Source organism: Cherax quadricarinatus, chromosome 9, assembly GCF_038502225.1.
Source record: "Cherax quadricarinatus isolate ZL_2023a chromosome 9, ASM3850222v1, whole genome shotgun sequence".
NCBI lineage: Eukaryota > Metazoa > Arthropoda > Malacostraca > Decapoda > Parastacidae > Cherax > Cherax quadricarinatus.
The window spans coordinates 11,184,184-11,198,077 of record NC_091300.1 but is presented as its reverse complement, the minus strand read 5'-3'; positions in this window follow the sequence as shown (position 1 = coordinate 11,198,077).

Genomic DNA, 13,894 nt, shown 5'->3' with positions numbered 1-13,894 from the left:
TAGGAATTAGGCCCAAAAGGGTTAACAGGAATACATATGGATTTATATCTACATATTTATAGTTCACTTATCTGTTACAAGCAAATTTAGGAAATTTGCTTAGTATATCTGGTATCTTATTTTCATTAATAAGATATCTTGACATGTCACATAGGTTATTATACTGTCTGTTATGCCTGATCACATAATTTGCATTTAGTTTGACTATCATCTGTGTGTCTCCCAAACTGTCAGAAGTACTTGTAACCAAGCCTAAGCCTGGCCACTACAACATCAGTCAGTACTTGTAACCAAGCCTAAGCCTGGCCACTACAACATCAGTCAGTACTTGTAACCAAGCCTAAGCCTGGCCACTACAACACCAGTCAGTACTTGTAACCAAGCCTAAGCCTGGCCACTACAACATCAGTCAGTACTTGTAACCAAGCCTAAGCCTGGCCACTACAACATCAGTCAGTACTTGTAACCAAGCCTAAGCCTGGCCACTACAACATCAGTCAGTACTTGTAACCAAGCCTAAGCCTGGCCACTACAACATCAGTCAGTCTGTACACATTGCAAGTTGCTCCATAAACATACTTATCTATGTTCATGTTATCATAGTGGGTTATAGATCTACTCAGGCTTCTAACTGCATTCTTGTAACAATCATTTTCATTATTTACTTTTCTCCTAATATTATTCCTAATGCTAGACACAGATATACCAAAGTTATATTCTACATTCTCCTTATGGGTACTCTTCTTGGCTAACATATCAACTTTATCATGAAGGAGTAATCCAATGTGTGATGGGATCCATAGCAATTGTACAGTAATTCCTTTGTCCTTGATTTTTTAGTATCTATACCTGGCTTCTCCAATGAGCATGTTGTTGGAGTCATTATGTGAGTCAAGAGCCTTCAGTGATGACATAGAATCAGTAATGATGATAGAGTCAAGCTCAGTGTCATAAGTTAGCTTTAGCGCCATTAGGATTGCAAACAATTCAGTTTGCAGTGTAGACGCCCAGTTGTTAATTCTTATGCCTAACTCAACAACAAATTTATTATCGTTCTTAACTAGGGAGGTGGCAACAAGAGCAGATGCAGCCCTGCCAGAAGACTCCTGTTTAGATCCATCAGTGTATATAACTTGTGATAACTTATTACTACCAGCTAGGCCAGAAATTTATTCTTGGGCAGTTGCTTTAACAAGTGATTTAAGGAAGGGATTACTAGCAATGAACTTCTTGAGAGGTGATTACAGGTAAGTAAGTAAGTAAGTGTAGTGATACTGGTCCTGTGGGGAGCAGCAGCAGGATAATACTGCACCACCTCTTGGGGCCCTTAACAACAACAACAGTTTGGTGTGTGTCATGGGCACCAACACATGGTGTGTGATTCTCTCCTACTATATCCATTTATCAGTGATGCAGATTACATGGTGAGTTTAAATATGTGGCCTGTAGTTATAACTTTTCTCTTGACATATGCAAGACATCACCATCCCTGTAGAAGCCATTATTAGATGTACTAGTCATTATATTTTGTTGTTGCAGAAGTACTATGAAGATTCTATGTTCAATAAAGCCTAGAGATAAGGCCTGTGTTTCTATCACAACAGTAAGTAAGTAAGTTTATTCAGGTATACACAAATACAGTTACATAGAATTATCATACATAGCAGCATATGTGTAGCGAACCTAGGATAACCCAAAAAAAGTCAGACAGAGTGACTTATTTCCATTGGGGTCCTTTTACCTTATTATTATAATATAAAGGTTATAATATTTTCTTATTATTCTACAATGAAGATAACATCTTATTATCATACTAAAAAGACTATCTACTACACCAAGGTCATTAAGACTATCTACAATACGAGGGTCATTAGGACTACAATACGAGGGTCATTACTAAGAATATGATAAAATTTACACGTATGTTAGCTAAAAAATAGAAAATCATTCCTCTCCCTTTCTGTAGGTACATTCATCAGACACCTTTTGGCACTCTTCTTGAACTGGTTCATGCTATGACTGGCTTTGACATGTGCGGGCAGTCTGCTCCATTCCTTTATTGCTGTACAATAAAAGGTGTTTGAAGCCTGTCCAATGACTGTGGGTACTGCAAAGTTGTGCTCTCTCCCCCTACTACTATGATTGCTTTCGTTCCCAACCTTAACAAAATTGACAGCAAGATATTCTGGACATTGTTTGTGAGCAATTTTATAAACATGATTTAGCTTCAGTTGTTTTACTCTGTCTTCAACATTCAGCATATCCAACTTCTGTAATTCATCCTGGCCTACATGTTCTCTTGGTCCCAGCCCCAGGATGAATCTTACGATTTTGTTCTGGGTGATTTGCAGTCTATCTTTCAGTTTTTTTTGTCAAGGCAGAGTACCAAGAAGAGCAAGCGTAATCCATATGGCATTGTATAAGGGCTAGACATAGGGTCCTGCGAGCCTCAGTAGGTATGTGATATTAAATGAGCACATCTCCCATGGAGGGGTGAAATGCTCTTGCTGTCTACAGTGATACAGTTCATGCAGGTTATAAAACTTAATGCAATTGCACATTTTCACACTCCATTGAGATCTGTGTGTATTTCTAGACAATAAGGTTTATTGTAATCTTAAGGGCGATTGCTGCTCCAGCCTTCGTCTTCTTTCTTTCTTTGTTGGGTTTATCAGGGCCACTGACAGCATAAGCCGTATCGAGCCCGACTTCTCGATGGTACGAGGAAAAATTGTTGCCCAAGGCTGGGCGATGAGAGAAAAGGAACAAAAGTTCCTTTGTAAATAGAGATAGAAACCAATTAGATCCGGTAGACCCACTTGCCAAGCCCCAGCAGAGAGGGACGCCTACACTCTCACCTGAGTTCAGTAACCGGCTTTCCACCAAAGACAGTTAAAGAATTTTCCGCAGAGCGGAAAAAATGGAGCTGGCTAAAGCAAGCCGATGAACAGGTGTCCCTCCTGTAGAGTGCCCGGCGGGCAAAAGAGATGAGGACAAGTATCCCAGAGAGAACGGTGGAAATTTGTCACCGATACACAGGCGAGAGACGTCCACACCCCCCCAAGGCTGGCGCAGAAGTCCCCGCCAGCTTTCTTCGGGTGTGGACGTCTCTCTCTTGCCTGAGTATCAGTGGTAAATTTCCCCCCACTCTCTCTCTCTGGGACCCTTGTCCTCATCTACTTTACTCGCCGGGTACATTACAGGGGAGGGCACCTATCATCGCCAGTTCCATTTTTTCGCCCTGCGGTTAATTCTTTTAACGGTTTTTGGTGGAAAGCCGGTTACTGAACTTTGGTGGTGGGTGTGGGGGGTTTCGCTCTGCTGGGGCTTGGCAAGGAGGTCGACCAGGTCTAATTGGAGACTTCAAGTTTCTATTTCTAACAAAGGAACTTTTATTCTTTTTCTTTCATCACCTAGCTGACGACACGACTTATGTCATCTCTCACCCTAATCTTGCCACCCTCAACACCATTGTTAATGAGGAGCTGATCAAAATATCGACTTGGATGACAGCCAATAAACTTACGCTTAACACTGACAAAACCTACTACATTATGTTTGGTAGCAGAGCAGGAGATGCGCAAATTAACATTAAGATCGACAACACTCTAATTGCCAGGCATAATGAGGGCAAATTCCTAGGCCTATACCTCGACAACAACATGAACTTCAGCACCTATATCCAGCACATAACCAAAAAAGTATCCAAAACGGTTGGGATCCTCTCCAAGATACGATACTACGTGCCGCAAACTGCCCTTCTCACACTTTACCATTCACTTATATATCCATACCTCACCTATGCTATATGTGCTTGGGGTTCAACTGCAGCAACACACCTAAAGCCAATAATAACCCAACAAAAATCCGCAGTAAGAATAATCACTAAATCCCATCCCTGGCAACACCCCCCCCCCCCACTCTTCATAGATCTAAACTTACTCCCTGTTCAGTACATCCACACTTACTACTGTGCAATCTACATCTACAGGACCTTAAATTCCAAACGCTTTCTTGATAATTGCGACAAAACCCACAGGCACAATACCAGACACAAGCATCTCTATGACATTCCCCGTGTCCGACTAAACCTTTACAAAAATTCAATGTATGTCAAAGGCCCTAAAATCTGGAACACCCTACCTGAAAATTCTAAAACTGCAGACACATTCATCACCTTCAAAACTACCATCAGAAAACATCTTATCTCCCTGATACACCCTGTCAACTAATTACACGAATACCACCTGGTGGTTCACACTTACACTCACTCACTCATTTGACCATAAACAGAAATATCAATCTCAATCTCAAAATAATGAATCTTAACTAGTCATAAGTTGGCCTGTGATACTCCAATACTGAAACTATGTATAGTGCCAAAACAAAAGCATTCACATTGCTAAACTCACAAACTTGTATTTAGTCACTTAGTCATAATACCAACTTACCTCATAATTTTGTAATATTTTAAACTTAAGATTTAATTTAAGTCTGCCCGAAATGCCTAGCCATGCTAGGTGTTCTAGTGGTACACTCTGTAATTATTATTTTACTACATGTAAACAATACAATAACCAAATTCTGTAAACTCAGCATTGTAATCCTTATAGAGAGTAAACTTAGAATTTGAATTTGAATTTGAATCTTCCCCGAACATCGGGAAGTTGAGCTCGATACGGCGTAAGTTGTCAGTGGCCCTTATAACCCAACAAAGGGAAAAAAAGGTCAGTGGAAGGAGATTATTACTTCTGCGCCAGCCTTCGTTGGGTGCGGATGCCTCTCTCACGACCGAGTTTCAGTGACAAATTTCCACCGTTCTTTTTTTCAGTAAATAATTTTATTACTGCTTTACGAAACACTGACTGGCTGGGAGAGTTAGCGGACAGCCACGATATTGATGTGTCAAAATATTCCTACCCAAAACTCATAACCTCTATAAGAGACATTGTCTAATGAAAACGAAGCAGATCTCAGCAGAGACTAAACAGCCCCTGGCTTACAAATAGTATACTTAAATCCATCGATAAAAAAAACGTCTACATAAAAGGCATTTCAAACAGGGCCTACCCACCCCCCTCAAGGGAGGTTCCTTGACGCTGGTAAGTAAGTTTATTCAGGTATACACAAATACAGTTACATAGAATTATCATACATAGCAGCATATGTGTAGAGAACCTAGGATAACCCAAAAAAGTCAGAGTGACTTATTTCTAGTGTCATAAGTTAGCTTTAGCGCCATTAGAATTGCAAACAATTCAGTTTGCATTGTAGACGCCTAGTTGTTAATTCTTATGCCTAACTCAACAAATTTATTATCGTTCTTAACTAGGGAGGTGGCAACAAGAGAAGATGCTGAGGTGATGGTGAGGGGCTCTTGATCAAGGAATTGGATTTGTGCTCCGGTTCCCCATTTTTTGTTTACTGTCTAGCATTAGTGCAAACTGTTAGGTACTGTTGCTATACCCAGTCTTAATAGTTCATTTTTTATTATTATTAAACATACACTGTTAGTACTAGCCTAAATTTTGTGCCTTAAGTCAAATCTTACTATTTAAATTTTATTTAAGACCATTTTTTACCATCTTTTACCTTTATACCTTTTGTATTATTATTATTACTTATTAAGTATCTGTGCAATCTGGAAAATCCTAGAGGGACTAGCACCGAACTTGCACACGAAAATCACTCACTACGAAAGCAAAAGACTTGGCAGATGATGCAACATCCCCCCAATGAAAAGCAGGGGTGTCACTAGCACGTTAAGAGACCATACAATAAGTGTCAGGGGCCCGAGACTGTTCAACTGCCTCCCAGCATACATAAGGGGGATTACCAACAGACCCCTGGCAGTCTTCAAGCTGGCACTGGACAAGCACCTAAAATCGGTTCCTGACCAGCCGGGCTGTGGCTCGTACGTTGGTTTGCGTGCAACCAGCAGCAACAGCCTGGTTGATCAGGCTCTGATCCACCAGGAGGCCTGGTCACAGACTGGGCCGCGGGGGCGTTGACCCCCGGAACTCTCTCCAGGTAAACTCCAGGTCCAGGTAAACTCCAGTGCAACATTAACAGTTATCTTTATACTGTTTATACATTGTTCAGGTGCTAAAGTATTTTTCTTTCTTTGTTCATATAGTCACATTTGTTAAAATAATTAACCCTTAAACGGTCCAGACGTATATATACGTTCTCTCGCGTAGCGCCCCAAACGTATATGTTTCCTTTGTCATTCATTCAACATTGGCACGATAAGCCCGAGTTGCTTAGAGATGAGAGAATGGGTGTGCACACTCACTGTGTGCCATATGAAAAAAATTGGGGATGCCTGGGTACTACAGTATATGCTCTTTTTTCCTATTAAAAGAAAACAATTTTTTTTTTTTTTTTTTTTTAAATTCGGGGCGCTATGCGAGAGAACGTATATATACGTTTGGACCGTTTAAGGGTTAAGGTACTAATTCATATGCTAAGGTTTAATACTTTTTTTTTAGCTTTAGAACATTTACATTGTCTTATTCTTAAGTCTAGTTATAGATTCACTATAAATCTTATGATTACAAGCATTGATCCTGATACAAACATTACGATGACCTCACAGCATTACTAAATTCCCTGCATGCCAGTATGTCCATCATTACTCTCACTGAAACCTGGCTAAAACCAAATAATACAGATGTCTATGCCATTCCTGGTTACACAGCCATTCACAACTGTAGGCCAGACCAGCAAGGGGGTGGCACAGCTATATACTACTAAGACCAACTAGAATGTATCACTAATACTTGCACAAGGGATGAACATGGGGAATATATATTAGCTAAATTCAAATCCAAATACCTATGTGGAAATTTATTCGGTCCAAAGTTCCACAGGACAGATACGGCGTACAAAGATCCCAACATGGCCGTGTAAGGAACGGCTGTATAGGGTGGCCCTTAAACCCAACCAAAACACACACACACACACACACACCCGGGTTGGCGAAGGTGGTTGGAATGTACTTCCTAATTGATAGATTTACCCTTGGGGGAAGAAGTAGGTAGTTTATACTGTTAGTACACTAATATTAGGATTATGGAGGCAACTGTAGATAATAATAATATACACCATGGCGTAATAGCGCACAAAATGCGTGCTAAAGGAATAACAGGAAAAGTCGGTCGATGGATCTATAATTTCCTCACTAACAGAACACAGAGAGTAGTCGTCAACAGAGTAAAGTCCGAGGCAGCTACGGTGAAAAGCTCTGTTCCACAAGGCACAGTACTCGCTCCCATCTTGTTCCTCATCCTCATATCCGACATAGACAAGGATGTCAGCCACAGCACCGTGTCTTCCTTTGCAGATGACACCCGAATCTGCATGACAGTGTCTTCCATTGCAGACACTGCAAGGCTCCAGGCGGACATCAACCAAATCTTTCAGTGGGCTGCAGAAAACAATATGAAGTTCAACGATGAGAAATTTCAATTACTCAGATATGGTAAACATGAGGAAATTAAATCTTCATCAGAGTACAAAACAAATTCTGGCCACAAAATAGAGCGAAACACCAACGTCAAAGACCTGGGAGTGATCATGTCGGAGGATCTCACCTTCAAGGACCATAACATTGTATCAATCGCATCTGCTAGAAAAATGACAGGATGGATAATGAGAACCTTCAAAACTAGGGAGGCCAAGCCCATGATGACACTCTTCAGGTCACTTGTTCTATCTAGGCTGGAATATTGCTGCACACTAACAGCACCTTTCAAGGCAGGTGAAATTGCCGACCTAGAAAATGTACAGAGAACTTTCACGGCGCGCATAACGGAGATAAAACACCTCAATTACTGGGAGCGCTTGAGGTTCCTAAACCTGTATTCCCTGGAATGCAGGAGGGAGAGATACATGATTATATACACCTGGAAAATCCTAGAGGGACTAGTACCGAACTTGTACACGCAAATCACTCACTACAAAAGCAAAAGACTTGGCAGACAATGCACCATCCCCCCAATGAAAAGCAGGGGTGTCACTAGCACGTTAAGAGACCATACAATAAGTGTCAGGGGCCCCAAGACTGTTCAACTGCCTCCCAGCACACATAAGGGGGATTACCAACAGACCCCTGGCAGTCTTCAAGCTGGCACTGGACAAGCACCTAAAGTCAGTTCCTGATCAGCCGGGCTGTGGCTCGTACGTTGGTTTGCGTGCAGCCAGCAGCAACAGCCTGGTTGATCAGGCTCTGATCCACCAGGAGGCCTGGTCACAGACCGGGCTGCGGGGGCGTTGACCCCCGGAACTCTCTCCAGGTAAACTCCAGGTAAAACACCTACCATCCGACTTACGACCGAGTTCGGTTCCAAGAAACCGGTCGTAAGTCGAACTTTACTACTGAATATCAACAAAACATTTTTGTAATGACTTTATTTTATTGTTTTATTTTGGTATTTCATGTTTTACTTTACTTTTTATGTTGTTAGTACTGTATTTTATACCGTAAGGTTTAGGATAAACACTGTGTACAACACAAATAGTTGTTTATTTCCCAGAAATTTGACATAAAAAGCAAGGTCATAAGTCGAGTGGTCGTAAGTCGAGCAGGTCGTAAGTCGGATGGTAGGTGTATACCTAAGACCTTAACATAGGTAGTAAATAGGCCGATAATGTAGGCAAACACTAGGTTATGTTAGCCAGGGAGAACTGGCAGCCCAAGTTTGAATACTGGGGCACCAGTCTGAGACCGCAGTGCCATTAAGGCTCCCAGTTGCACGTGGTTCTCAGGGGAAGTCCAGAGGGGCTAATGCTTAGGGAGGTTGAAGACCAGAATAGATTCTCCAACACCAAGTAAGTTAGTCCTTTACACGTGCATGCAGGCGAGATTTCTTGCAACATCAGTCATTTATGAAAATCTGTCCTATAAGCCACTTGTGAGGCTGAGGTACTGACCTCAGGGCTCGGTGTCAACAGAGCTTGCCAGGGTAGACAAATCACATGGAGGCAGTCCAGACAAATTTTCACTACCTACAAAAACCTCTTAGTGATAAACATCTACAGAGTGCCACAGTCAGATATTAACCATTTTAGTGAAAAACTAGGTTAGTTTAATATGTTTATTATGCACCCCATACCCATCCTGTGGGTGGTAGTCAAAAGATTACAGAGGTACATAATGGGTCCAGGGACTGGACTCCAAAGTTTTGATAGCTGAGTAAGATACAGAGGTAATGAACTCACAATTACAAAGGTAATGAACTCAATTTACAAAGGTAATGAACTCCAGGTAGGTCTGGTCACAATCATGACAAGTTACAAAGGTATTTACAGATTACAGAGGTATGTAATGGGTCCAGGGACTGGGCTCGGAAAGTTTTGATAGCTGAACTAGGTACAAAGGTAATGAACTCACAAGTTACAAAGGTAATGAATCCTGTAAGAATGGTTACTTACGTTTATACATGGCTACAATCATGAACAAATTATAGAGTGATGAGCAATTCACACTTCCACACCCGGTCACAACTGTAATGAGTTCCTGGTGCAAATATTGATTGTTGACACACACACACACACACACACACACACACACACACACACACACACACACACACACACACACACACACACACACACACACACACACACAGGTGAAATTGCTGACCTAGAAAATGTACAGAGAACCTTCACGGCGCGCATAACGGAGATAAAACACCTCAATTACTGGGAGCGCTTGAGGTTCCTAAACCTGTATTCCCTGGAATGCAGGCGGGAGAGATACATGATTATATACACCTGGAAAATCCTAGAGGGACTAGTACCGAACTTGCACACGAAAATCACTCACTACGAAAGCAAAAGACTTGGCAGACGATGCAACATCCCCCCAATGAAAAGCAGGGGTGTCACTAGCACGTTAAGAGACCATACAATAAGTGCCAGGGGCCCGAGACTGTTCAACTGCCTCCCAGCATACATAAGGGGGATTACCAACAGACCCCTGGCAGTCTTCAAGCTGGCACTGGACAAGCACCTAAAGTCGGTTCCTGACCAGCCGGGCTGTGGCTCGTACGTTGGTTTGCGTGCAGCCAGCAGCAACAGCCTGGTTGATCTGGCTCTGATCCACCAGGAGGCCTGGTCACAGACCGGGCCGCAGGGGCGTTGACCCCCGGAACTCTCTCCAGGTAAACTCCAGGTAAACACATACACACATACATATATTAACAAAGATCTTCAACACATCATTTGAAACTGGCCAACTCCCCGAGGTATGGAAGATGGCAAATGTAGTCCTAATTTTTAAAAAGGGAGACAGACATGAGGCACTAAACTACAGACCTCTATCACTAACGTGTATAGTATGCAAGGTCATGGAGAAGATCATCAGGAGAGTGGTGGAGCACCTGGAAAGAAACAAGTGTATAATTGACAACCAGCATGGTTTCAGGGAGGGAAAATCCTGTGTCACAAACCTACTAGAGTTTTATGACAAGGTGACAGAAGTAAGACGAGAGAGGGGTGGATCGACTGCATTTTTTTGGACTGCAAGAAGGCCTTCGACACAGTTCCTCACAAGAGGTTACTGCAAAAGCCAGAGGATCAGGCACACATAACAGGAAAGGCACTGCAATGGATCAGAGAATACCTGACAGGGAGGCAACAACGAGTCATGGTATGTGACGAGGTGTCAGAGTGGGCGCCTGTGACAAGCGGGGTTCCACAGGGGTCAGTCCTAGGACCTGTGCTGTTCTTGGTATATGTGAATGACATAACGGAAGGGATAGACTCAGAAGTGTCCTTGTTTGCGGATGATGTGAAGTTAATGAGAAGAATCAAATCGGATGAGGATCAGGCAGGACTACAAAGAGACCTGGACAGGCTACAAGCCTGGTCCAGCAACTGGCTCCTTGAGTTTAACCCTGCCAAATGCAAAGTCATGAAGATTGGGGAAGGGCAAAGAAGACCGCAGACACAATATAGTTTAGATGGCCAAAGTCTGCAAACCTCACTCAAGGAAAAAGATCAGGGGGTGAGTATAACACCGAGCATATCTCCTGAGGCGCACATCAATCAGATAACTGCTGCAGCATACGGGCGCTTGGCAAACCTACGGATAGCGTTCCGATACCTCAGTAAGGATTCGTTCAAGACTCTGTATACCATTTACGTCAGGCCCATACTGGAGTATGCAGCACCAGTTTGGAATCCACACCTAGTCAAGCACGTCAAGAAATTAGAGCAAGTGCAAAGGTTTGCAACAGGACTAGTCCCAGAGCTACGGGGATTGTCCTACGAAGAAAGGTTGAGGGAAATTGGCCTGACAACACTGGAGGCCAGGAGGGTCAGGGGAGACATGATAACGACATATAAAATACTGCGCAGAATAGACGAGGTGGACAAAGACGGGATGTTCCAGAGATGGGACACAGACACAAGAGGTCACAATTGGAAGTTGAAGACTCAGAGGAATCAGAGGGATGTTAGGAAGTATTTCTTCAGTCATAGAGTAGTCAGGCCGTGGAATAGCCTAGAAAGTGACGTAGTGGAGGCGGGAACCATACATAGTTTTAAGGCGAGGTACCCCTCAAGGAAGGTTCCTTGATGTTGGTGAGGGGCTCTTGATTTAGGGAATTGGATCTGTGCTCCAGTTCCCCGAATTAAGCCTGAATGCCTTCCACATCCCCCCCCCCAGGTGCTGTATAATCCTCCGGGTTTAGCGCTTCCCCCTTGATTATAATAATAATTTAAGGCGAGGTATGATAAAGCTCATGGGGCAGGGAGAGAGAGGACCTAGTAGCAATCAGCGAAGAGGCAGGGCCAGGAGCTATGACTTGACCCCTGCAACCGCAAATAGGTGAGTGTACGTGCACACACACACACACACACACACAGAGTTGCAAGTGGAGAGAGTAACAGGAGTTGAATGGGAAAAGCCTGACTATAAAAGAGGGGACTACATAGGGTTGAGGAACTTTCTGCAGGAGGTTCCATGGGACAGAGAACTGGCAGGAAAGCCAGTAAACGAGATGGAATATATAACAACAAAATGCAAGGAGGCAGTGGAAAGGTTTATTCCCAAGGGCAACAGAAACAGTAGGAAGACCAGAATGAGCCCCTGGTTTACCCGACTGTGTAAGGAGGCAAAAACAAAGTGCAATAGAGAATGGAAAAAGTACAGAAGGCAGAGAACACACGAAAATAGGAAGATCAGTCACAGAGCCAGGAACGAGTATGCACAGGTAAGGAGGGAGGCCCAGTGACAGTATGAAAATGACATAGCATCGAAAATCAAGACTGACCTGAAACTGTTGTATAGCCACATCAGGAGGAAGACAACAGTCAAAGACCAGGTGATCAGATTGAGGACAGAAGGTGGAGAACTCACAAGAAATGATCAGGAGGTATGTGAGGAGCTAAACAGGAGATTTAAGGAAGTTTTTACAGTAGAGACAGGAAGGGCTGTTGGAAGACAGCACAGAAGGGAACATCAAGAGGGAATATACCAACAAGTGTTGGATGACATGCGAACAACCGAGGAGGAGGTGCAGAAGCTGCTAAGTGACCTTGATACCTCAAAGGCGATGGGACCGGACATTTCCCCATGGGTCCTAAGAGAAGGAGCAGAGATGCTGTGCGTGCCCCTAACCACAATCTTCAACACATCCCTTGAAACTGGGCAACTACCTGAGAAATGGAAGACAGCAAATGTAGTCCCCATATTTAAGAAAGGAAACAGAAATGAGGCACTAAACTACAGACCTGTGTGTCTGACATGTATTGTGTGCAAAATCATGGAGAAAATTATCAGGAGGAGAGTGGTGGAACACCTGGAACGGAACAAGATTATAAATGAAAACCAGCATGGGTTCATGGAAGGCAAATCCTGTGTCACAAACCTCCTGGAGTTTTATGACAAGGTAACAGAAGACACGTGAGATAGGGGTGGGTTGATTGCGTCTTCCCTTGACTGCAGAAAGGCCTTTGGTGTGTGTGCGCGTGTGTGGGTGTGCGTGCTTGTGTGTATGCATACATTTGTACGCTTGTGTGCATATGTCTGTGCGCACGCGCGCTCGTGTGGGTGTATGACCCACTTAATATTTGTATTTATAACTCATTACAATTGTGACCAGGTGTGGACGTATCAGTGGTTCATTACTTTGTAATTTGTTCATGACTGTAACCATGTATAGGAATGAGGCTGATTCATTACCTTTGTAACTTGCCATGATTGTGACCAGGTCTACCTGGAGTTCATTACCTTTGTAACTAGTTCAGCTATCATAACTTTGGGGTCCAGTCCCTGGACCCATTATGTACCTTTGTAATCTTTTGACTACCGCCCACAGGATGGGTATGGGGGGCATAATAAAGATATTAAACAACTAACACAGTTCCCCACAAGAGATTAGTGCAGAAGCTGGAGGATCAGGCGCATGTAACAGGGAGGGCACTGCAATGGATCAGGGAATACCTGACAGGGAGGCAGCAACGAGTCATGGTACGTGAAGAGGTATCACAGTGGGCGCCTGTGACGAGCGGGGTCCCACAGGGGTCAGTTCTAGGACCAGTGCTATTTTTTATATATGCAAACGACATGATGGAAGGAATAGACTCTGAAGTGTCCCTATTCGCAGATGATGTGAAGTTGATGAGAAGAATTAAATCGGATGAGGATGAGGCAGGACTGCAAAGAGACCTGGACAGGCTGGATATGTGGTCCAGAAACTGGGTTCTTGAATTCAATCCTGCCAAATGCAAAGTCATGATTGGGGAGGGGCAAAGAAGACCACAGACAGAGTATAGGCTAGGTGGGCAAAGACTACAGACCTCACTCAGGGAGAAAGACCTTGGGGTGACCATAACACCGAGCACGTCACCAGAGGCACACATCAACCAAATAACTGCTGCAGCA